Consider the following 24789-nt stretch of genomic DNA (forward strand, 5'->3'; position numbering starts at 1 on the left):
TGTGTCATGGGTAAGATCTTTCAGTAGGAGTGCTGATGATGAAGCCTCTGTAGGAATGACATTTTAAGAACATTTGTGTGTGAGACAAAAGGAGAAATCTATTCCCTCACCTAAAACATGCCAAAATGGCTATTTGTCTGTTCTCACACTGCTAATAAAGACATAACTGAGACTGGGTAATTTATAAAGTAAAGAGGTTTAATTGACTCACATTTCCACATGACTGGGGCGACCTCACAATCATGGCCAAAGGCGAATGAGGAGCCAAGTGATGTCTTACGTGGCGGCAGGCAAGAGCTTGTGCGGGGGAACTCCCATTTATAAAACCATCAGATTTGGTGAAACGTATTCACTACCACGAGAACGGTATGGGGGAACCACCCCCCGCCGTGATTCAATTATCTCCACTTGTCCCTGCCCTTGACACGTGGGCGTTATTACAATTCAAGATGAGATTTGGGTGGGGGATACATCCAAACCATGGTAGCAATCAAGTGTTGGTCCAGTGTTTACTACGAAAAACAGACATTTGCTCTGAATCATGGAGCACTTGACATTGTATTATATTCCCTCAGAAAGCAAGTATCTTTTCCCATAATGCATTTTTATCTCTGAAAGAATAATTTCAGTCCTAGAGATAGTTTTCACCTGAGACATACAGGCCACTGTTGAATTTCTGAGGTCTTTATATTACATCCAGGTTTACTGATTGTAGTATAAATATTCAGTATAAAACAGGGTCTTGCTGTTTTGCCCAGGCTAGCCTCAAACTCCCGGGCTCAAGTGATCCTTTTGCCTCAGCTTCTCGAGTAGCTGAGACTAGAGCCAAGCATCACTGCGCTCAGCTTCATCATTATTATTATTGTTGTTTTAATGAAGAACATTCTATTATCTTCTAGTCTATGGCAGTTCATATTATTTAAACATTTCTGGTGAGGCACAGTGGCTCACGCCTGTAATCCCAGCACTTTGGGAAGCCGAAGTCAGGAGTTCAAGACCAGCCTGGCCAACATGGCAAAACCCTGTCTCTACTGAAAATACAAAAATTAGCCTGGCATGGTGGCGCATGCCTGTAATCTCAGCTACTCGGGTGGCTGAGGCAGGAGAATAGCTTGAATTCAGGGGGTAGTGGTTGCAGTGAGCTGAGATCATACCACTGCACTCCAGCCTAGGCAACAGAGTGAGATTCCATCTCAAAAAAAAAAAAAAATTCTAACTAAACATTTGAATCTTTTAAAATTAGAAAGTAAACTTATAATACTTTTATGAGATTAATATAATCCATATTACTAAACTGTATTCTTCCAGTCTAGCTGAAACTTTGTACCCTTTGATCATCATCTCCTCTATCCCCGTTCCCTTCACCCACCCACCCCACCTCTGGTAATCATTTTTTTCCTCTGTTTTTATGAGATCAATTTTTTTAGATTCCACATATAAATGAGATCATACAATATTTGTTTTTCATACAGTATTTGTCTGGCTTATTTCACTTAACATAATGTTCTCCAGGTTCATCTATATTGTTGCAAATGACAGAATTTCCTTCTCTTTTGTGGCTAAATAGTATTCTTTTGTGTATATATGCACCACATTTTATTTATCCACTCATCTGTTGGTGGACACTTAGGTTGGCTTCTGTATCTTGACTATTGTGAATAATGCTGAAATGAACATGGAAGTGCAGATATGTCTTCAACATACTGATTTCAATTCCATTGGATATATACCCGGAAGTGGGATTGCTGGATAATAAGGTAATTCTATTTTTTTTTTTTTTTTGAGGAACCTCGATATAGCCCTTCTAACAGGTGTGAAGTGATATCTCATGATTTTATTTGCATTTCTCTATGCTTAGAGGTGTTGAGCATTTTTTTCAAACATCTATTGGCCATTTTTATGTCTTCTTTTGATATATGACTCTTCAGGTCCTTTGCCCATTTATTAATTGGGTTATTTGTTATCTTGTTATTAAATTGAATTCCTTATATATTTTGGATATTAGTCCCTTTTCTTTTTTTTTTCTTTTTTGAGATGAAGTCTCACTCTGTCACCCAGGTTCGAGTGCAGTGGCTCACTGCAACCTTCACCTCCTGGGTTCAAGTGATTCTCCTGCCTCAGCCTCCCGTGTAGCTGGGATTACAGATGTGCACCACTATGCCTGGCTAATGTTTGTATTTTTAGTAGAGACAGGGTTTCACCATGTTGGCCAGGCTGGTCTCGAACTCCCGCCCTCAAGTGATGTGCCTGCCTCAGCCTCCCAAAGTGCTGGGATTACAGGCGTGAGCTACTGGGCCCGGCCTAGCCCCTTTATAAATGTATGGTTTGAAAATATTTTTTTCCAATCCTTGGGTTGTCTCTGCACTCTGTTAAAAGTTTCCTTTGCTGTGCAGAAACTTTTTAGTTTGATATAAGCCATTTTGTCTATTTTTGCTTTTGTTGCTTATGCTTTTGCAGGCCTATTCAAGAAATCATTGCCCAGACCAATATGCTGGAGCTTTTCTTCTATGTTTTTTTCTAGTAGTTTTACAGTTTCAGGTCTTATGTTTAAGTCTTTAATCCATCTTGAGTTTTTTGTTTGTTTGTTTGTTTGTTTTTGAGACAGGGTTTCACTCTTGTCCAGGCTGGAGTATAGTGGCAGAATCACAGCTCACTGCATCCTCAACCTCCCGGGTTCAAGCAATCCTCCTGCTTCATCCCCAAAAATAGCTGGGATTACAGGTGCACACCAACACACCCAGCTAATTTTTGTATTTTTTGTAGAGACAGTTTTGCCATGTTGTCCAGGCTGGTCTCAAATTCCTGAGCTCAAGAGATCTGCCTACCTCGGCCTCCTAAAGTGCTAGGATTACAGGTGTGAGCCACTGTACCTGGCTTTGAGTTGATTTTTGTATGTGGTGTGAGATAAGGGTCCAGTTGCAGTTTTCTGCATGTGGATATCCAATTTTACCAAAATTTATAAAGAAACTGTCATTTCCCCATTGTGTGTTCTTGGCACCTTTGTAAAATATCAATTAACCATTAATAGTTCGGTTTATTTCTGAGCTCCTGTTCCAGTGTGAGTGTTTTTATGCCAGTACCATGCTGTTACAACAGGTTTATAACATGTTTTGAACTCAGGGAATATAATGCCTGCAGCTTTGTTTTTTTTTTTTGCTCAAGATTGCTTTGGCTGTTTGGGGTCATTTGTGGTTCCACTTGAATTTTAGAATTTTTTCTTCTATTTCTGTGAAAACTGGCATTGGAACTTTGATAGAGATTACACAGAATCTGGAGATTTCTTGGGTGTTGTAGACATTTTAACAATATTCTTCTAATCCATGAACATAGGATATCATTCCATTTATTTTTACTTCTTCAATTTCTTTATCAATCTTTTATTGTCCTCAGTATACAGGTCTTTCATCTCTTTGGTTAAATTTACTCCTAATTTTTTTTTTTGGTGCTATTGTAAATGGGATTGTTTTCCTATTAATTTCTCTTTCAGATAGTTTTTAGTGTATAGAAATGCTACTGATATTTGTATGTTGATTTTTTTTTTTTTTTGAGACAGAGTCTCACTCTGTTGCCCAGGCTGGAGTGCAGTGGTATGATCGTGGCTCACTGCAACTTCTGCCTCCTGGGTTCAAGTGATTCTCCTGCCCTCAGCCTCCCGAGCAGCTGGGACTACAGGCGTGCACCATCAAATCAGGCTAATTTTTGTATTTTTAGTAGAGACGGGGTTTCACCATGTTGGCTAGGCTGGTCTCGAACCCCTGACCTCAAGTGATCTGCCCGCCTCAGCCTCCCAAAGTACTCTATTTGGCCTCCCATGCCCGGCCTTATACCAAACATTTAAAGAACTAATATCAACCCTTCTCAAACTCTTCCTAAAAACTGAAGAGGAGGGAATACTTCCAAACTCATTTTACATGGCCAGCACTGCCCTTATGCCAAAGGCAGACAAGGACACTATAAGAAACCTATAAGCCAGGCTGGGTGCGGTGGCTCACGCCTGTAATCCCAGCACTTTGAGAAGCCAAGGCGGGTGGATCACCTGAGGTTAGAACTTCGAGACCAGCCTGGCCAACATGGTGAAACCCCATCTCTACTAAAATTACAAAAATTAGCTGGGTGTGGTGGTGCATGCCTGTGGTCCCAGCTACTCGAGAGGCTGAGGCAGGAGAATCACTTGAACCTGGGAGGCGGAGGTTGCAGTGAGCCTCAATCGTGCCACCACACTCCAGCCTGGGTGACAGAGCGAGATTCCATCTCAAAACAAACAAGCAGAAATCCTTGACAAAACATTAGCAAACCAAATTCAACAGCACATTAAAAAGTTTATTCACCATATTCAAGCATGATTTATCCCTGTGATACAAGAATGGTTCAACATACATAAATCAATAAATGTGATACACCATATTAACAAAATGAAGGACAAAAACCACATGATCATCTCAATAGTTGCAGAAAAAGCATTTAACAAAATTCAGTATCCTTTTATGATTAAAAACTCTCAACAATTAGGCATAGAAGGAATGTACCTCAACTCAATAAAAGCTATTTATGAAAAGCCCACAGATAACATCATACTTTTTTTTTTTTGAGATGGTGTCTCGCTGTGTCGCCCAGGCTGGAGTGCAGTGGTACAATCTCAGCTCATTGCAACCTCTGCCTCCTGGGTTCAAGTGATTCTTCTGCCTCTGCCTCCCAAGTAGCTGGGATTACAGGCATGCGCCACTACACCCCAGGTAATTTTTCTACATTTAGTGGAGACGAGGTTTCACCACATTGGCCAGTCTGGTCTTGAACTCCTGGCCTCAAGTGATCTGCCCACATCAGCCTCCCAAAGTGCTGGAATTACAGGTGGGAGCCACTGCATCAGGCTGCCTTTTTTTTTTTTTTTAACGTGGGCATTTGTTGTTATAGACTTCCCTGTCACGACTGCTTTTGCTGCATCCCTCAAGTTTTGATATGTTGTGTTTCCATTTTTGTCTGTCTCAAGACATTTAAAATTTTCCTTTTAATTTCTTCTCTGACCCATTGGTTGTTCAGGAGCGTGTTGTTTAATTTCCATATATTTGTGAATTTTCCATGTTTCCTTCTATTATTGATTTCTAGTTTCATACCATGTGGTCAGAAGGGACACTTGATATGATTCAGTCTTCTTAAATTTGTTAAGACTTGTTTTGTGGACTAACTTGTGGTCTATCCTGGAGTTTGTTTCATGTATAATTGAGAAGAATTTATATTTTGTTTGCTAATAGAATCTTCTTTATGTCTAGGATTAGAAGCAATTTATTAGGCTGATGGAACTATAGGGTTTTTGTTTTAAGTTTTTAAACTTTTTATGATACAAATTGGGAGAAAAAAGCTAAGTTTTTTATAGTATTAAATGGTACACAGAGATTTTGCATTTACATTTGGAACTCTTTTAAGAATTTCAGAGTGTAAGCGTGAATGAGGCTTGTTAAAAGAAAAACCTTAGACAAATTAAATTTAACATAGTTTAATTGAACAAGGAGCTGGTTGTGAATTGGGCAGCCTCCTGAACCAGAATAGGTTCAGAGAGACTCTGGAGCTAATGGGTGGTCAAAGAAGACTGATGGACAGGAAAAGGGAATTGACATACAGAAAATGGAAATGAGGTACAGAAACAGCAGGATTGGTTATAGCTCGGTGTTTGTCTTATTTGAACACAATTTGAACAGTTGGCCTCCTGTGATTGACTGAGACTTGGTGATTGGCACAAGAGTAGGTTGTGGTCTGTTTATACATCTAGTTAGGTTACAGTTCACTCTGTATGGAGCAACCTTTAGACCAAACTTAGGATATGGAAGGAGGCAGCTTTAGGCTAAACTTAATTTAACAGGTTCTACTGATGTCATGAGATTAAAAAAAAAAAAAAAAAAGAGCTATGTCCCCTGTGTTCTTTTCTCATGAATATAGTTTAATATAGGCTATTAGACCATTCATTCAAAGATACTGGCTGCCTATGTGTATTGTACTTATTTTTCCAAAGGGCTCACATTGGGTACTCATTTTTGGCAGCCTCCCTCATTACAGGACATCCCTTCAAAGTTACCCATTGACCAAATTCCATTTTGGAATCTGCAGTTATAAACCGGTCTTACTAGTGTAAGGATAAACTGCATTCCAAGAAGCTGAGCCGCAGTCATAAAGGAATCCACAGCTCTTTGTTTCCCCAGATTTTTAAATTTTCTTGGATTTCAGTGAACTCATAAATAGGATCTTTAGTTCTCCAGCAAAAAAGATTATGAAATGAAAACTATTTGTTGGCTTTAGTACCTGGGGGAGTGTGTTAGAGAGTTCAGTGTGGAGTGAATATTATCAACTCTTACAAAAATAATTATGTTGTTAATTATGGCATGAGCTTAATATCCATTGAATTTTATATCAAAATGCATTTTCCTGGCCCTGAAAGTTTTTCTGCACTGGATTTGGAATTGAAGTACAGTTGACCCTTGAACAACATGGGGATTAGGGGCATCAACCATCAACCCTCCACACATTCAGAAATCCACATAGAACTTTTGACCCCAAAAGCTTAACTACTAATAGCCTACTGTGGACCGGAAGCCGTACTGGCAACATAAACTGTCACATTTTTTTTTATGTGATATGTATTATATACTGTATTCTTACAATAAAGTAAGCCGGAGGATAGAAAATGTTATTAAGAAAATCATCTGGAGCACAGTGGCTTATTATGCCTATAATCCCAGCTCTTTGGGAGGCCGAGGCAGGCAGATCACCTGAGGTCAGGAGTTCGAGACCAGCCTGGTCAATATGGTGAAACCCTGTCTCTAATAAAAACACAAAAATTAGCTGGGCGTGGTGGCGTGTGCCTGTAATCCCAGCTACACAGGAGGCTGAAGCAGGAGAATTGCTTGAACCCAGAAGGCGGAGGTTGCAGTGAGCCGAGATCGCACCACTGCACTGCAGCCTGGGCAACAAAGGGAGACTCCATCTCAAAAAGAAAAAAAAGAAAATGTTATTAAGAAAATCATAAGGAAGATAAAAATATATTTACTATATATTAAGTGGAAGTGGATCATTATAAAGCTCTTTATCCTCCTCATCTTCATGTTGAATAGGCTGGGGAAGAGAAAAAGGAAGTGTTGGTCTTGCTGTTTGTCTCAGGGGTGGCAGAGGCAGAAGAAAATCCATGTCTAATAGACCCACGCAGATCAAACCCATATTGTTCAAAGGCCAGCTGTATGTGCTTCCTATGAGTATTTTTAATTAAGAAATTCATTTTTAAACTGGCTTACTTACGTTTTACAAATTTGCTTGCTAGAAATTTCAGCTAATAAAAATTCCACACCATACCTGCCATTACTTATTCCAAATCCTTAGCCCTGTTTGGTCTGTTTAATTTCTCTGATTTTGATTTTTAATTTCTGGGCAGATCACTTTCCCACAGTTGGCAACACACACACACACACATACACACACACACACACATTTATATATATGTGTATATATACATATATTTATGTATTAAATGTATATGTATATATTTTATATATGTATGTATATATACACATATACACATATAAATATACACACACATATATTTTTATATATTTTTTCCTGCTGCTTGAATCAGCATACAACTTACATTTTTAATGAAATATTGCACATACAGGGAAATAGGATAGCACAGTGTTCTCCTATTTTTTCATATTTGCATGGGAAATGGAGAGGGATACATTTGCACTTTCCATATTTCCTTTTTGTCATATTTGTATGAGCTTTCTTTTTAACTACAGATACAGTTGAAGTCCTCTTTGTACCTCCTCTAATCACAGAGGCAAATATATAATCTTCCTGTCCTTGATTTTACACTTTTACTGCAAATGTATTTTGTCCCTGAACAGTTATTACAAATGCATTTTGCCCCTAAACAGTATGTAAAACTAGCCATTCACAGTGGCTCACACCTGTAATCCCAGAACTTTGGAAGGCCAAGGTGGGAGGATCACTTTAGCCCAGGAGTTTGAGACCAGCCTGGGCGACATGGCAAGACCTCGTCCCTACATAAAATCCAAAAATTAGCCTGACATGGTGGTGTGTGCATATAGTCCCAGCTACCCGGGGGGCTGGGGTGGGAGGATCTCGTGGGCCCAGGATGTCCAAGCCACAGTGAACTGAGATCCTGCCACATGCCACTGCACTCCAGCCTGGGCAACAGAGCCAGACACCGTTTCCCTACCACCATCCCCCTCACCAGCCCCCTAACCCGCAGCGTTAACAAAGAAAATATGTAGAGTTGTTTGGTGTAGTTAAAAATTCTACATACACATGTATTACCTGCAACCCACTTTTTCCGTTCAATATTAAGTCCTTAAGAGTCATCTTCATCTACATGTACTTTTTTTTTTTTTTTTTTGAGGTGGAGTTTTGCTTATTGCCCAGGCTGGAGTGCAGTGGCGCGATCTTGGCTCACTGCAACCTCCGCATCCCAGGTTCAAGCAAGTCTTCTACTTCAGCCTCCCGAGTAGCTAGGACTACAGGTGTGTACCACCACACGCAGCAAACATTTGCTTTTTTTTTGAGATGGAGTCTCACTCTGTCGCCCAGGCTGGAGTGCAGTGGTGCTCTCTGGGCTTACTGCAACCTCTGCCTCCCAGGTTCAAGCGATTCTCCTGTCTCAGCCTCCAGAGTAACTGAGATTACAGGCGCATGCCACCACGCCGGGCTAATTTTTTGTATTTTAGTAGAGACAGTGTTTCATTGTGTTGCCCAGGCTGGTCACGAACTCCTGAGCTCAGGCAATCCAGCTGCCTCGACCTCCCAAAGTGCTAGGATGACAGGTGTGAGCCACCGAGCCCGGCCTAACTTTTATGTATTTTTTGTAGAGATGGGGTTTCACCATGTTGCCCAGGCTAGTCTCGAACTCCTTACCTCAAGTGATCTGCCCACCTTGGCCTCCCTAAGTGCTGGGATTACAGGCGTGAGCCACTGCTCCCAGCCCTGTATACACATTTCAATACATCATGTGATATATATATAATTTGTATTTGTTAATTAAAAAAATAAAATTGAAAAGAACCACTGTAAAAAAGAAAAAATTATGGCTTTTGAATTTCTGCCTTCAAAGTGACATACACATTTAGAGAGACTAAGAGCTTCTTCTGAATTTGGCAGGTAGAGTAACATACATTATTTTTTTATTATACTTTAAGTTCTGGGGTACATGTGCAAAACGTGCAGGTTTGTTACGTAGGTATACATGTGCCATAGTGGTTTGCTGCACCCATCAACCCGTCATCTACATTAGGTATTTCTCCTAATGCTATCCCTCCCCTAGCCCCCCACCCCCCGACAGGCTCCAGTGTGTGATGTTCCCCTCCCTGTGTCTATGTGTTCTCATTGTTCAATTCCCACTTCTGGGTGAGAACATGCAGTGTTTGGTTTTCTGTCCTTGTGTTAGTTTGCTGAGAATGTTGGTTTCCAGCTTCATCCATGTCCCTGCAAAGGACACGAATGCATCCCTTTTTATGGCTGCATGGTATTCCATGGTGTGTATGTGCCACATTTTCTTTATCCAGTCTATAATTGATGGGCATTTGGGTTGGTTCCAATCTTTGCTATTGTGAATAGTGCCACAATAAACATATGTGTGCATGTGACTTTATAGTAGAATGATTTATCATCCTTTGGGTATATACCCCATAATGGGATTGCTGGGTCAAATGGTGTTTCTGGTTGTAGATCCTTGAGGAATCGCCACACTGTCTTCCACAATGGTTGAACTAATTTACACTCCCACCAACAGAGTAAAAGTGTTCCTATTTCTTCACATCCTGTCCAGCATCTGTTGTTTCCTGACTTTTTAATGATCGCCATTCTAACTGGTGTGAGATGGTATCACATTGTGGTTTTGATTTGCATTTCTCTAATGACCAGTGATGATGAGCTTTTTTTCGTGTTTCTTGACTGCATAAATGTCTTCTTTTGAGAAGTTCATATCCTTCGCCCACTTTTTGATGGGGTTGTTTGATTTTTTCTTGTAAATTTATTTAAGTTCTTTGTAGATTCTGGATTTTAACCCTTCGTCAAATAGATAGATTGCAAAAATTTTCTCCCATTCTGTAGGTTACCTGTTCACTCTGATGATAGTTTCTTTTGCTTTGCAGAAGCTCTTTAGTTTAATTAGATCCCATTTGTCAATTTTGGCTTTTGTTGCCATTGCTTTTGGTGTTTTAGTCATGAAGTCTTTGCCCATGCCTATGTCCTGAATGGTATTGCCTAGGTTTTTTTTCTAGGGTTTTTATGATTTTAGGTTTTTTTTTTTTTTTTTTTGAGATGGAGTCTTGTTCTGTTGCCCAGGCTGGAGTGCAGTGGCACAATCTTGGCTCACTGCAACCTCCGTCTCCCGGGTTCACGCGATTCTCCTGCCTCAGCCTCCTGAGTAGCTGGGATTACAGGCGCACACCACCATACCCAGCTAATTTTTTTGTGTATTTTTAGTAGAGACAGGGTTTTTCACTATGTTGGCCAGACTGGTCTCGAACTCCTGACCTTGTGATCCTCCCACCTCGGCCTCCCAAAGTGCTGGGATTACAGGCATGAGCCACCGCGTGCAGCAGGTTTTAGGTCTTACGTTTGAGACTTTAATCCATCTTGAGTTAATTTTTGTTTAAGGTTTAAGGAAGGGGTCCAGTTTCAGTTTTTCGCGTATGGCTAGCCAGTTTTCCCAGCACCATTTATTAAATAAGGAATCCTTTCCCCAATGCTTGTTTTTGTCAGGTTTGTCAAAGATCAGATGGTTGTAGATGTGTGGTGTTACTTCTGAGGCCTCTGTTCTGTTCCATTGATCTATATATCTGTTTTGGTACCAGCACCATGCTGTTTTGGTTACTGTAGTCTTGTAATATAGTTTGAAGTCAGGTAGCGTGATGCCTCCAGCTTTGTTTTTTGCTTAGGATTGTCTTGGCTATACGGTCTCTTTTTTTTTGGTTCGATATGAAATTTAAAGTAGTTTTTTCTAATTCTGTGAAGAAAGTCATTGGTAGCTTGATGGGGATAGCATTGAATCTATAAATTACTTTTGGCAGTATGGCCAGTTTCACAACATCAATTCTTCCTATCCATGAGCATGGAATGTTTTTCCATTTGTTTGTGTCCTCTCTTATTTCCTTGAGTAGTGGTTTGTTGTTCTCCCCCTTGTAAGTTGTATGCCTAGGTATTTTATTTTCTTTGTAGCAATTGTGAATGGGAGTTCACTCATGATTTGGCTCTCTGTTTATTATTGGTGTATAGGAATGCTTGTGATTTTTGCACATTGATTTTGTATTGTGAGACTTTGCTGAAGTTGCTTATCAGCTTAAGGAGATTTCAGGCTGAGACAATGGGGTTTTCTAAATATACAATCATGTCATATGCAAACAGAGACAATTTGACTTCCTCTCTTCCTGTTTGAATACCCTTTATTACTTTCTCTTGCCTGATTGCCCTGGCCAGAACTTCCAATACTATGTTGAATAGGAGTGGTGAGAGAGGGCATCCCTGTCTTGTGCTGGTTTTCAAAGGGAATGCTTCCAGTTTTTGGCCATTCAGTATGATATTGGCTGTGGGTTTGTCATAAATAGCTCTTATTATTTTGAGATACGTTCCATCAGTACCTAGTTTATTGAGAGTTTTTAGCATGAAGGGGTGTTGAATTTTGTCAAAGGCCTTTTCTGCATCTATTGAGATAATCATGTGGTTTTTGTCATTGGTGCTGTTTATATGATGGATTACATTTATTGATTTGCATATGTTGAACCAGCCTTGCATCCCAGGGATGAAGCTGCCTTGATCGTGGTGGATAAGCTTTTTGATGTGCTGCTGGATTCGGCTTGCCAGTATTTTATTGAGGATTTTCACATCGATGTTCGTCAGGGATATTGGCCCAAAATTCTCTTTTTTATGTTGTGTCTCTACCAGGCTTTGGTATCAGGATGACGCTGGCCTCATAAAATGAGTTAGAGAGGATTCCCTCTTTTTCTATTGTTTGGAATAGTTTCAGAAGGAATGGTACCTGCTCCTTTTTGTACCTCTGGTAGAATTTGGCTGTGAATCCATCTGGTCCTGGACTTTTTTTGGTTGGAAGGCTATTACTGCCTCAATTTCAGAACTTGTTATTGTTCTATTCAGGGATTCAACTTCTTCTTGGTTTGACTTGGGAGGGTGTATGTGTCCAGGAATTTATCCATTTCTTCTAGATTTTCTAGTTTATTTGCTTAGAGGTGTTTATAGTATTCTCTGATGGTAGTTTGTATTTCTGTGGGATCAGTGGTGATATCCCCTTTATCATTTTTTATTGCATCTATTTGATTCTTCTCTCTTTTTTCTTTATTAGTCTGGCTAGCAGTCTATGTTGTTGATCTTTTCAAAAAACCAGCTTCTAGAGTCATTGATTTTTTTGAAGGGTTTTTCATGTCTCTATTTCTTTCAGTTTTGCTCTGATCTTAGTTATTTCTTGTCTTCTGCTAGCTTTTGAATTTGTTTACTCTTGCTTCTCTTCTCTAGTTCTTTTTTTTTTTTTTTTTTTACCAGTTGTCAAATGATCCTTTATTGAAATATTTTCCTTTGTGCTTAACTGGCTGGGCATTCCACAGCACCACTGTTGATGTCATCTATGATGTCATGAGGGTGGCGGCCATCAACATTACAGCCCACAGACTGGGCAGTCCCCAGGATCTCTTTAATGGTTCCAGAGAGTTCTCTGGCTAAGGATCAGTGCCGCATCTGTCAAGCAATGTTGACGATCTCATCAAAAGTGATATTCCCACTGTGTTTAATGTTTTTCTGTTTCTTTCTGTGTCTTGGTGGTTCCTTAAGAGCTTTGATGATTAGGGCAGAGGCAGAAGGCACCACTTCAGTCTGGGCCTGTCTGTTCTGAATGGTCAGTTTCACTGTAATCCTCAGGCCCTTCCAGTCACCCGTTGCCTTGGCAATGTCATCACCAACCTTTTTTGGAGACAGACCCAGGGGGCCAATCTTAGGGGCCAGGGCAGAAGTGGCACCAACTTCACCTCCAGTGCACCTCAGGTATAAGACTTTGATCTCATTGGGGTCGAACTTCGGCGGCATGGCGGAGGCGGCTGGTGCGGAACGACCAAAGAAAGTTGCACCTTGGCCTCCTCCAAGCCGAAAGCCGAGAGCTCTCTAGTTTTTTTAATTGTGATGTTAGGGTGTCGATTTCAGATCCTTCCTGCTTTCTCTTGTGGGCATTTAATGCTATAAATCTCCCTCTAAGACTGCTTTAGATGTGTCCCGGAGATTCTGGTACATTGTGTCTTTGTTCTCATTGGTTTCAAAGAACTTATTTGTTTCTGCTTTCATTTCGTTATTTACCCAGTGCTCATTCAGGAGCACGTTGTTCAGTTTCCATGTAGTTGTGTGGTTTTGAGTGAGTTTCTTAAGGGGATTGCTGGCGAGATGGACAAATAGGAACAGCTCTGGTCTGCAGCTCCCAGCAAGATTGATGCGGAAGGTGGGTGATTTCTGCATTTCCACCTGAGGTACCTGATTTATCTCATTGGGACTGGTTGGACAGTGGGTGCGGCCCACAGACAGCAAGCCGAAGCAGGGTGGGGCGTTGCCTCACCCGGGAAGCACCAGGGGTCGGGGAACGCCCTCCCCTCGCCAAAGGAGTCCCACTAAGGGACTGTGCCATGAGGAACACTGCACTCCAGCCCAGATACTGTGTCTTTCCCATGGTCTTCACATTTTTTTTTTTTTTTTTTCCAAGACAGGGTCTTGTTCTTTCACCCAGGCTGGAGTGCAGTGGCACAATCTTGGCTCACTGCAACCTCTGCCTCTCAGGTTCAAGCAATTCTCCTGCCTCAGCCTCCTGAGTAGCTGGGATTATAGGTGCATGCCACCATGCCCAGCTAATTTTTGTGTTTTTAGTAGAGACGGGGTTTCACCATGTTGGCCAGGCTGGTCTTGAACTCCTGACCTTGTGATCCTCCTGCCTCGGCCTCCCAAAGTGCTGGGGTTACAGGCATGAGCCACCGTGCCTGGCCGAGTGACATACATTTTTAGCTCTACTAAGAAAGAGTTCAAGCTAAGAGTCTTTGATCTGCTAGGATTTCTAACACATGTGAACTCTGCATGCTTTCTGTAATTCTACCAGATGTAGCCAAATTGTTCATAGTGAGTCCATCAACTTATAACTAGCTTTAGTTACAGATCTCTTGCCTTCTATTATTATACAGGATGGATTTTCAGATGCAGATGTTCTTTTGATTTGTGGTTTGCCCATTTCCCTCCAAGAAGTTGTCAAAAATGGCCTGGACTGGTGGAACCTTTACCATAGTTTATGCTGAGATAGCATTATTATGCCAGTCAGTAAGTTAAACAAATGCAATACTCTGAAGACTCAGACCTAGTTAGTTTAGACTTTAGAGTGAAAAAACCTGAAATGAAATAGAGGAAGAGTATTAAGGAAGAAGCATATAGCTTGGGGAAAAATATACCTATTTTTTCATTCTGTTTATTATATTCTCTTTTTTTTTCTCAATTTTTTTTTTTTACCTCCTCTTTGACCCATGGATTATCTAAAAGTATTTTGTTTAGTTTGGAGATTTTCCTGTTATGTTTCCATTATTGATTTCTAGTTTGATTTCATTGTGGCCACAGATTACATTTTACATAATTTCAGTTCTTTTAAATTTAAGGTTTGTTTTATGGCCCAGGATATGATCTATCTTGGTGTATGTTCTGTGGGTACTTGAAAAGAAATTGTGTTCTGTTGTTAGGTGGAGTTTTTCTAAACCTGTATGTTACTGGTTGATGTTATTGTTTAGTTCTTTTATATCATTGCTGATTTTCTGCCTAGTTGTTCTAGTAATTGTTAAGAAGGAAGTGTTGAAGTCTTCATCTGTAATTGTAGGTTTGTCTGTTTCTCCTTTCAGTTCTATCAGCTTTTGCTTCACATGTTTTGTGGCCCTAAATGCATGCACACTTCAGGTTAACATTCTTGGCTGGGTGCCATCATTGCAGCACTTTGGGAGGCCGAGGCAGGTGGGTCGCTTGAGCTGAGGATTTCGAGACCAGCCTGGGTAACATGGTGAAACCCCATCTCTACCAAAAATACAAAAATTAGCCGGGCATGGTGGCATGTGCCTCTGGTCCTAGCTACTCAGGAGACTGAGGTGGGAGGGTCACCTGAATCTGGGGAGTTTGAGGCTGCAGCGAGCTGAGATTGTGCCACTGCATTCCAGCCTGGTGACAGAGTGAGACCCTGTATTTAAAAAAAAAAAAAAATCCCCTGCACTCTTATTTATTCAGCCCTCCCTACCCACAACTCATAGTTCTTGGCCAATCTCTCTCTCTCTCTTTTTTTTTTTGAGACAGTGTCTCTGTCTAGTGTCCATGTTGGAGTGCAATGACTGGTTCTCAGCTTATTGCAACCACTACTTCTTGGGTTCAAGTGATACTTCTGTCTCAGCCTCCCAAGTAGCTGGGGCCACAGGCATGAGCCACCACTCCTGGCTCATTTTTGTATTTTTTATAGAGACAGTGTTTCACCATATTTCCCAGGCTGATCTCGAACTCCTGAATTCAAATGATCCTCCTAACTCAGCTTCCCAAAGTGCTGAGATTAGAGGTGTGAGCTACTCCACCCAGCCTAGATAATGTCTTTTTTTTTTTATTTTTATTTTTAGATGGAGTCTCGCTCTGTTGCCCAGGCTGGAGTGCAGTGGCATGATCTCGGCTCACTGCAACCTCCGCCTCCCGGGTTCACGCCATTCTCCTGCCTCAGCCTCCCGAGTAGCTGGGACTACAGGTGCCTGCCACCACTCCTGGCTAATTTTTTGTATTTTTAGTAGAGATGGGGTTTCACCGTGTTAGCCAGGATGGTCTTGATCTCCTGACCTCGTGATCTGCCCACCTCAGCCTCCCAAAGTGCTGGGATTACAGGCGGGAGCCACCACGCCTGGCTTTTTTTTTTTGGGGAAAGAATCTCACTCTTGTTGCCCAGGCTGGAGTGCAGTAGTGTAATCTTTGCTTACTGTAGCCTCTGCCTTTGGGTTCAAGTGATTCTCCTGTCTCAGCCTCCTGAGTAGCTGGGATTACAGGTGCATGCCACCATGCCTGGCTAATTTTTGTATTTTTAGTAGAGATGGGGTTTCACCATGTTGGCCAGGCTGGTCTCGAACTCCTGACCTCAAGTGATCCACCCGCCCTGGCCTCCCAAAGTGCTGGGATTACAGGCGTGAGCCACCGCGCCTGGGCGACGGTTTTGTTTTTTAACAAAACTTGAACAGTTTGTTCCTGAAAAATATTGCGCCACTTCTTTCTCCCACCCTTTTCTAGTGTGTTGTAATTGATTTCCCCTTATAGGTAAAATGTCACTCATTTTCTGCTGGCTATTTTCAAGATTTTTTTGTCTTTAGTTTTCAGAAAATTAATTATGATGTCTTGGCATGGATTTCTTTGGGTTTATCCTCTTCAGAGTTTGCTCACCTTCTTGAATCTGTGGGTTGTCTCTTGGGGAATTTTGAGTCATTTCTTTGAGGGCTTTGTTAGTCCCACCTTTTTTCTCCTCTCCTTCGGCAACTCTGATGACATGAATGTTAGTTTTTTTTGCTGTAGTTCCCTACGGTCCTGTTCAATTTTGTTCAATCTGTTTTTTCTCCGTTGCTCAGATTGGGTAATATGTATTGTTCAGTCTTCTAGTTTACTGATTCTTTCCTCTCTCTCCTCCATTCTCCTGTTGGGTCCATCCACTGAGATTTTTTTTTGGTTACTGTGCCCTAAATTTTCCATTTGGTTCTTCTTCATAACTTCTGTATTCTGAGACTTTGTATTTCTTTGCTAAGTGCAGTAGGCAGAATGGCCCTCCAAAGATGTCCATGTCACAATCCCTGGAACTGTGAATATGTTACTCTACATGGCAAAAGAAATTTTAAAAATGTGCTTGAGGATTTGAACAGGGAGATTAGCTTGGATTTCCTGGTGGGTACAATCTAATTACATGGGTCCTTAAAATCAGAGAATCTTTCCTGCTTGTGGTTAGAGGAAAATGTGACAGAAAGGCACAGAGATGTAATGTTGCTGGCTTTGAAGATGGAGGAAGAAGGCCACATGCCAAGGAACATGGGTAGAAGCTGGAAGGAGCGAGGAAATAGATTGTCCCTTAGGGTCTCCTCTAGAAAGTAACAGTCTTGTGGACAAATTGATTTAGCCCAGTTAAGACCCATGTCAGACGTCTAACCTACAGCTAACAAATCCGCATTAAGCTGCTGAATTTGTGATTTGTTATGGCAGCAATAGGAAACTAGTACACTGAAGCTACTTTATTTGTTTCAGGGATGTTCATAATTGCTCACTGAAGCATTTTCACCATGGCTGCTTTAAAATCTTTGTCACTTGTTCTAACATGACATTTTGGTGTTGGCATCTTTTTTTTTCATTCAGTTTCATATCTTCTTGGTTCTTGGTGTGAATGATTTTTGATTGAAATGCAGACATTTTCGTATTGTTATGAGCCTTTTATTTTTTGTTGCAAAAAAATAAAAATAAAGTCTCATAACAATATGAAAATGTCTGGGACTCAATCTGTCATTCAGGCTGGAGTGCAGTGGCTTGCTCTCAGCTCACTGCAACCCCAACCTCCCACGCTCAAGCGATTCTCCCATCTCAGCCTCCCAGGTAGCTGGGACCACAGGCATGTGCCAGTGTGCCTAGCTAATTTTTGTATTTTTTGTAGAGACAGGTTTTGCCATATTTCCCAGGCTGGTCTCGAACTCCTGGGTTTGGCCTGCTTTGGCCTCCCAAAGTGCTGGGATTACAGTCATGAGCCACCATGCCCAGCCCATGATGAGACTTTATACCTTATTTAAATCTAGTTTTAGCTGGCTTTCTCTGACACCATTCTGGCAAAGAAAGCTGGGTTGCTTCCTTGTAACTGCCAGATACGAGTAGAAGTCCAAGTTCTCCTGCCAGCCTCTTTGACACCAGAAAGGGGGTGGTCCTTGCTATTGGTGGGCAGTTGTGTGAATCAGCCCCCTAGACGGTCTGTACTGACACTGGGAGGGATTGGGGGTATCTCATTTCTGCCAGCAGGGATGAAAGGCCAGGTTCCTTACTTTGCCTTTCTTGTTCCTTACTTCTCTGACACCACTCCAGTGGGTGCACTGTACCGCCTCATTTTATCCTTCTGGGGATGGAAGTGTAGACTCCCTGCTTGTTCTTTGTTGGTGTGGATATGGGTAGGGCCAGGGTTGGTTGGTTGGTTTGTTTTTTGTGGTGTTTGGCTGGGATGGTGGTTATTGTCTAGGTTTTCTGTCTTATTAGGCTGCCCCTGTCCTAGTTCTCTGGCTAGAGAGGCTTTTGTTGTGGCTCTACACTGTCTGTGCCACTTGGAATTTTCAAGTTGCCCCTTCTTTAGCGTCAAGTCTGATATATAAGTCAAAAAGAAAACCTAGGGAACTTACCACTGTCTTTCCTCTGGTCCCAAGGTCCTTTAGTCAGTCTGACTTATTGTCACCTTTCAGTCTTATTTTTATTTTATATAGAACGTCCAGGGTTTTTAGTTATACTGAGTGGGAGGAATAGGAGAGAAGATGCCTACTTCGTCTTACCAGAAATGGAAGTCTGTCTAAAGACCACTTATTTTTTTTTTTTTTGAGATGGAGTATTGCTCTGTCACCCAGGCTGGAGTGCTGTGGTGCGATCTCAGCTCACTGCAACCTCTGCCTCCTGGGTTCAAGTAGCTGGGATTACACAGGCATGTGCCACCACACCCGGCTAATTTTGTATTTTTATTAGAGATGGGATTTCACCATGTTGGCCAGGCTGGTCTTGAACTCCTGACCTCAGGTGATCTGCCTGCCTCAACCTCCTAGTGCTGGGATTACAGGCGTGAGCCACCACACCCTGACCTGGGACCACGGTTTTTTTTTTTTTTTTTGCAGTGAGCCCAGAGTAGCCAGGACCACTTTTTAAAACAGATTTTTCTCCTAGGTTTTTGGATTACATATTGGCAGATTTTTTTGCAGCTCACATTTTTAATAAAGGTATACTCCTACGTGGGTTCCAGCTTTATATGGGTTTTCATTTCAATCCTGATTTGAGTGAGCCCAAGGGCCTATCTCCTGTCTCCACATAGGTTTTAAAACCTAAGTCCCTGGAGTGTTGAGACTATCTAACTCTCCTTTATGGGCTGGCACCTGCCATTCCACAACCAGGAGAGCATCGGCTTCAGCTCATGTGACTACCAGAATAGTTTTAGTCTCTCAAGTGTACTTAGCTATGAATTTAATCAGATAAGATGCTTGTAGTATTTTACTTAGCATTTCTAGGTATTTAAAAAATTTAGGCTGGGCGCAGTGGCTCATGCCTGTAATCCCAGCACTTTGTGGGGCCGAGGCGGGCAGATCACCTGACGTCAGGAGCTCGAGACCAACCTGGCCAACATGGTGAAACCCCGTGTCTACTAAAAATACAAAAATTAGCCGGGCATGGTGGCGGGTGCCTGTAATTCCAGCTACTCGGGAGGCTGAGGCAGGAGAACTGCTTGAACCCAGGAGGCGGAGGTTGCCGTGAGCTGAGACCGTGCCATTGTACTCCAGCCTGGGAGATAAGAACGAGACTTCGTCTCAAAAAAAAAAAAATTAATTCAGGCTGGGCATGGTGATTCATGCCTATATTCCCAGCATTTTGGAAGACTGAGGTGGGAGGACAGCTTGAAGGCAGGAGTTCAAGACCAGCCTGGGCAACATAGCAAGACCTCATCTCTACAAAGAATTTTTAAATTAGCTGGGCGTGGTGGCATGCACTTTAGTCCTAGTTACTGGGGAGAATGAGGCAGGAAGATTGTTTGAGCTCAGGAGTTTTGAGGCTGTAGTCAGCTATAATTGAGCCACTGCACTCCAGCCTGGGCAACAGAGTCTCATAAATAAATCAATACATTTACCACTTTAATAATATTTTTTTAAATATTTTTTTTGACATAGGGTCTTGCTCTGTTGCCCAGGCTGGGGTACGGTGGCACTGTCACGGCTCACTGCAGCCTCAACCTCCCAGGCTCAAGCAGTTCTCTCACCTCTGCCTCCTGAGTAGCTGGGAACACAGGTGTGTGCCACACCGGGCTAATTTTTTGCAGAGACAGGGTTTCGCCATATTGCCCAGGCTGATCTCAAACTCCTGGGCTCAAGCAATTTGCCTGCCTCAGCCTCCCAAAGTGCTAGGATTACAGGTGTGATTTAATAATCTTAAAGTGTACAATTCATTGGCATTAAGTATACATTGTTTGTGCAACTGTCATCACTATCCATTTCCAGGACTGTTCATCATCTCAAACAGAAACTCTCTTCTGGGTATTTTTAACAGGTTTTTAGGTTATTTGCTTCCTCCTGGTGAAGTGGAGGTAGAAAGACATTTCAGGCAGAAAGCACAGCAAGTGAGAGGGCATAGAGTCTTACAAAAGTCTCAATATCCAGAAACAATAGAGTCCAGTGTTCAGGAACCAATACATAGGTGATATGGTGCAAGGTGATAGATGAGGCCTACAGAACGGTGTCAGATCATACAGGACAAGATAAATCCCATTTAGGGTAATGGGGTAAAGAATTTTACAAATAAGTTGAGACCAGGTTCAGTGGCTTATGCCTGTAATCCAGCACTTTGGGAGGCCGAGGCAGGTGGATCACTTGAGGTCAGGAGTTTGAGACCAGCCTGGTCAACATGGTGAAACCTCATCTCTACTAAAAATACAAAAAATTAGCTGGGTGTCATGGTGCATGCCTCTGGTCCCAGCTCCTCAGGAGGGTGAGGCAAGAGAATCGCTTGAACCTGGAGGTGGAGGTTGCAGTAAGCTGAGATTGCGCCACTGCACTCCAGCCTGGATGACAGAGTGAGACTCCGTCTCAGAAAAAAAAAAAAAGAAAAAAAAAAAGTTGAGTTGCTTGGTTTTGTTATTTAGGAAGGTGACAGGGAAATCTTGTAGTACTTAGTCTTGCTGACTATTGAGAATTGCCTGTTGTCCATAGTTAGTTATTTTGTCCAATTTTTTAGTGTTTACAGCAGGATGTCAAATCCTATCCCAATTCCTCCTTCATGGGGAAGTTCATAGGATGAGGCAAAGGAACAAATACCAGTCACAAAAAGCTAAGGGAGGGAAATATTTAAAATCAAATGCCTATCAGCTGGAAAAATGCTACACTGCCTCATCCAGTTTTAGTTTGCTACTCTTCAGATCATTAGATCAGAAACAGCTGTTATATACATGAAAAATATTACTAACATGTGAGTTAATTATAGTAGCCAAAGTATCCCAAGGAAATTATAATTTTGTACCATCTAAATGTCATTAGAAATGACTTCACATTAAAAAAAGATGTCATTTGCTAACTGGTTAAATAAATGCAAGACTGGGATATCTGAGAGAAGGGTTCCAAATGGGGTAAGACCTAGATACACTGGAGTACTGGACAGCTCAGAAATACAGGCATCCACAATACATTGCAGAATGAAAAGAGCTGTTTAACAGGATTTGTACAGCATGATCCCATTTTGCTGAAGAATCCAGAAAATTATACTGTTTATTTCTATTTTATATATTTGTTGTTTTCTATTTTTATGGGCAATCGCCATTTATTCATTTTATAACTAGAAATAAAATTTTCATTTTACTGGGGAAAAAAGTAATATAGCTCTAACAATGGCCACAACAAAGGCTTAAATCACAATATTAAAACTTACAGAGATTTGTGCATCTATACTCAATATATTTTCTCAAAATTTTTTTATAGAATTGCTAGCTCCTAAGACAAAACGTTCACTCAGAAAAGTAAGAAATAAAGATTAGGCTGAGAGCAGTGGCTCACGCCTGTTATCTTAGAGCTGTGGGAGGCTGAGGTGGGAGGATTGCTTGAGCCTAGGAGTTTTAGGTTACAAGGTTACAGTGAGCTATGATAGTGCCACGGATTGCACGCCAGCCTGCGTAACAGAGCAAGACCCTATTTCTAAATAAATAATAGCTTGGTCATTTGCATACCAGTAAATGACTTGTATACTGATGTTCCTGTATTTTTTCCCCCTAGTCTAGAGGTTGCTTTAATGCTCTTAAAACCATAAGCTTTTTTTTTTTTTTTTTTTTTTCAGACAGAGTCTTGCTCTGTCACCCAGGCTGTAGTGTGGTGGCGCAGTCTCGGCTCACTGCAACCCCTGCCTCCTGGGTTCAAGTGATTCTCCTGCCTCAGCTTCCCGAGTAGCTGGGATTACAGGTGCCTGCCACCACGCCTAATTTTTGTATTTTTAGTAGAGACAGGGTTTCACCATGTTGGCCAGGCTGGTCTTGAACTCCTGACCTCAAGTGATCTGCCTGCCTTGGCCTCCCAAAGTGCTGAGATTACAGATGTGAGCTACCATGCCTGGCCATAAGCTTTCTTGAATGGCAAGTATAAAGGGCTAATGGGATTGGTGTGGAATATAGCCTAAGCACAATATTCCTCACGTTATTACTGAAGTTAACCTAAGTACTCTGCCAAATTCTTGAAATCAAATAATGTACTCACATCTGTGCAACTAACCATATCCCATTCTCTCTCTAGAAAAAAACATAACATTTTAACATATCAAAAATGAACAAATGAGAAAATGGACTATTTTCTGGGAGGTACCCTGATATGATGCAAAGGCAGAAGTTTGATAGAACTGATGTAATTTACTCTGTGATCTTGGGCAAGTATTTAAAAAAATAAAATCCAGCCAGGTGCAGTGGCTCACACCAGTAGTCCCAGCTACTCTGGAGGCTGAGGTGGGAAGATCTCTCGAGCCCAGGAGTTCGAGTCCAGCCTGGGCAACACATTGAGACCCTGTCTTAAAAAATAAAAATCCATCTGAGTCTTAACCTTAACTGAAAAATTGAGAGAATACCAAAATCTTACAGAACTGCCTTAACATATAAAAAAGCATTTTACATAGTTTTTGGGTACAAAAGCTATAAACTTTTACATTAAAGGGCTTGGCAACACAATGGGATATATTAATTTATTTCCCTTCTGGTACTCTGTTTTACAATTACAAATCAAGTGCTTTTAGAAATACAATTTATCTGGGTTTAGAGACTAAACTCAGTAAGAGATGCCCAGCTGATTTAAATGTCTCTGTCATCATACTGGACTCCAGTTCTCTAACTCATGTTTTTGTTTCTCTCATTCCATTACGTAGTCCTTTCTCCTTGAAGAAAAACTTGAAAGTAAAGTAGGAGTCAAATAATGCTGATTGCTTTCTTGGTCATGCTGACATTACATTCTCAGCCACTACCATATATCCCTTGTCAATCATGTTGCTGTATAAAATTTTTATTTGAGATGGAGTCTTGCTCTGCCACTCAGGCTGGAGTGCAGTGGCGCAATCTTGGCTCACTGCAACCTCCACCTCCCAGGTTCAAGTGATTCTCCTGCCTTAGCCTCCCGAGTAGTAGCTGGGATTACAGGTGACTGCCATCACGCCCAGCTAATTTTTGTATTTTTAGTAGAGACAGTTTCACCATGTTGGCCAGGTTGGTCTCGAACTCCTGACCTCAGGTGATCCGCCCACCTCAGCCTCCCAAAGTGTTGGGATTACAGGCGTGAGCCACCGTGCCTAGCCTAAAATTTTTAATTACTATAGATGTGTATTGGAATAAATGATGAATTTGGCATATAAGACAATTTGGCTGAGCAGATTGCAAGGTAATGTCTTGGCTGGTGCGGTGGCTCACGCCTGTAATCCCAGCACTATGGGAGGCTGAGGTGGGCAGATCACCTGAGGTCAGGAGTTCGAGACCAGCCTGGCCAACATGGTGAAACCCTGTCTGTATTAAAAATACAAAAATTAGCCAGGTGTGGTGGCACATGCCTGCAATCCCAGCTACTCGGGAGGCTGAGGCAGGAGAATCACTTGAAACCAGGAGGTGGAGGTTGCAGTGAGCTGAGATCATGCCACTGCACTCCAGCCTGGGTGACAGAGCCAAGACCACATCTCAAAAAAAAAAAACCAAAAAAAAAAAAGGTCTTATTTTAACTCAGTCTGAGAAATGGTAAATAAATTGCAAGTTTTATGACTGACTTGCAGATTGAATAATTCCATAATTGGTTGGAAATGGTTCCTTAGTGTTAACTGTGTAGAAGAAAAGCTAACATGAAAATTGCTTGTTATTAACATTAAAAAATGAAGAATATTGTCCAGGCACAGTGACTCACACCTGTAATCCCAGCACTTTGGGAGTTCAAGGCAGGCAGATCACTTTGAGCTCAGGAGTTCAGACTAGTCTGAACAACACAGCAAGACCTTGTCTCTATTCTAAAAAACTAAAATTTTATTTTAAAAAAATGAAGAATATTAAGTAATCAATCAGATAAATTACTATTAAAATGTAATTGTATTTTCAGAATTGTCTTGATATTTAAATGTTAAGTAAAATTTTCCAAGATATTTAATTATGGCATATAAAATTATACAAATTTACCAAAAGTTAGTTGTAGATACATTCATGTGAAGAATCTAGAAAACTGATAATCTCAAACTATATGAGAAAGACAGGTAAACTTCCAAGTAAATTAATTAAATAATAATGCAGTACCCTCAGGATTTTAAGGAAATAGAGGAAGGTTCTCTCCCGCCTACCAAAAAGTCCTAGAGAATAGGGAGGACACCTGCCTTTTGCATCCTAAAAAGGAAAAGTATGCTACAAAACTGAAGCCCCTGTATGTCTTCCATACCTAAGAAATAGCTCCTTTTATGTGTATATATGCATAAAAACTTTAATTTCCAGATTCTCAACTAGGTGAG

The 24789-nt window shown here is 41.3% G+C and overlaps 1 pseudogene; it reads right to left on the reverse strand.

The window, feature by feature from the left end:
- Positions 1 to 12566: 12566 nt before the first annotated feature.
- On the reverse strand, positions 12567 to 13104 carry LOC100457632 (large ribosomal subunit protein uL11-like; annotated as a pseudogene).
- Between the last annotated feature and the right edge of the window lie 11685 nt (positions 13105 to 24789).

The sequence above is a fragment of the Pongo abelii genome, chromosome 15 (assembly GCF_028885655.2).
Source record: "Pongo abelii isolate AG06213 chromosome 15, NHGRI_mPonAbe1-v2.0_pri, whole genome shotgun sequence".
Classification (NCBI taxonomy): Eukaryota; Metazoa; Chordata; class Mammalia; order Primates; family Hominidae; genus Pongo; species Pongo abelii.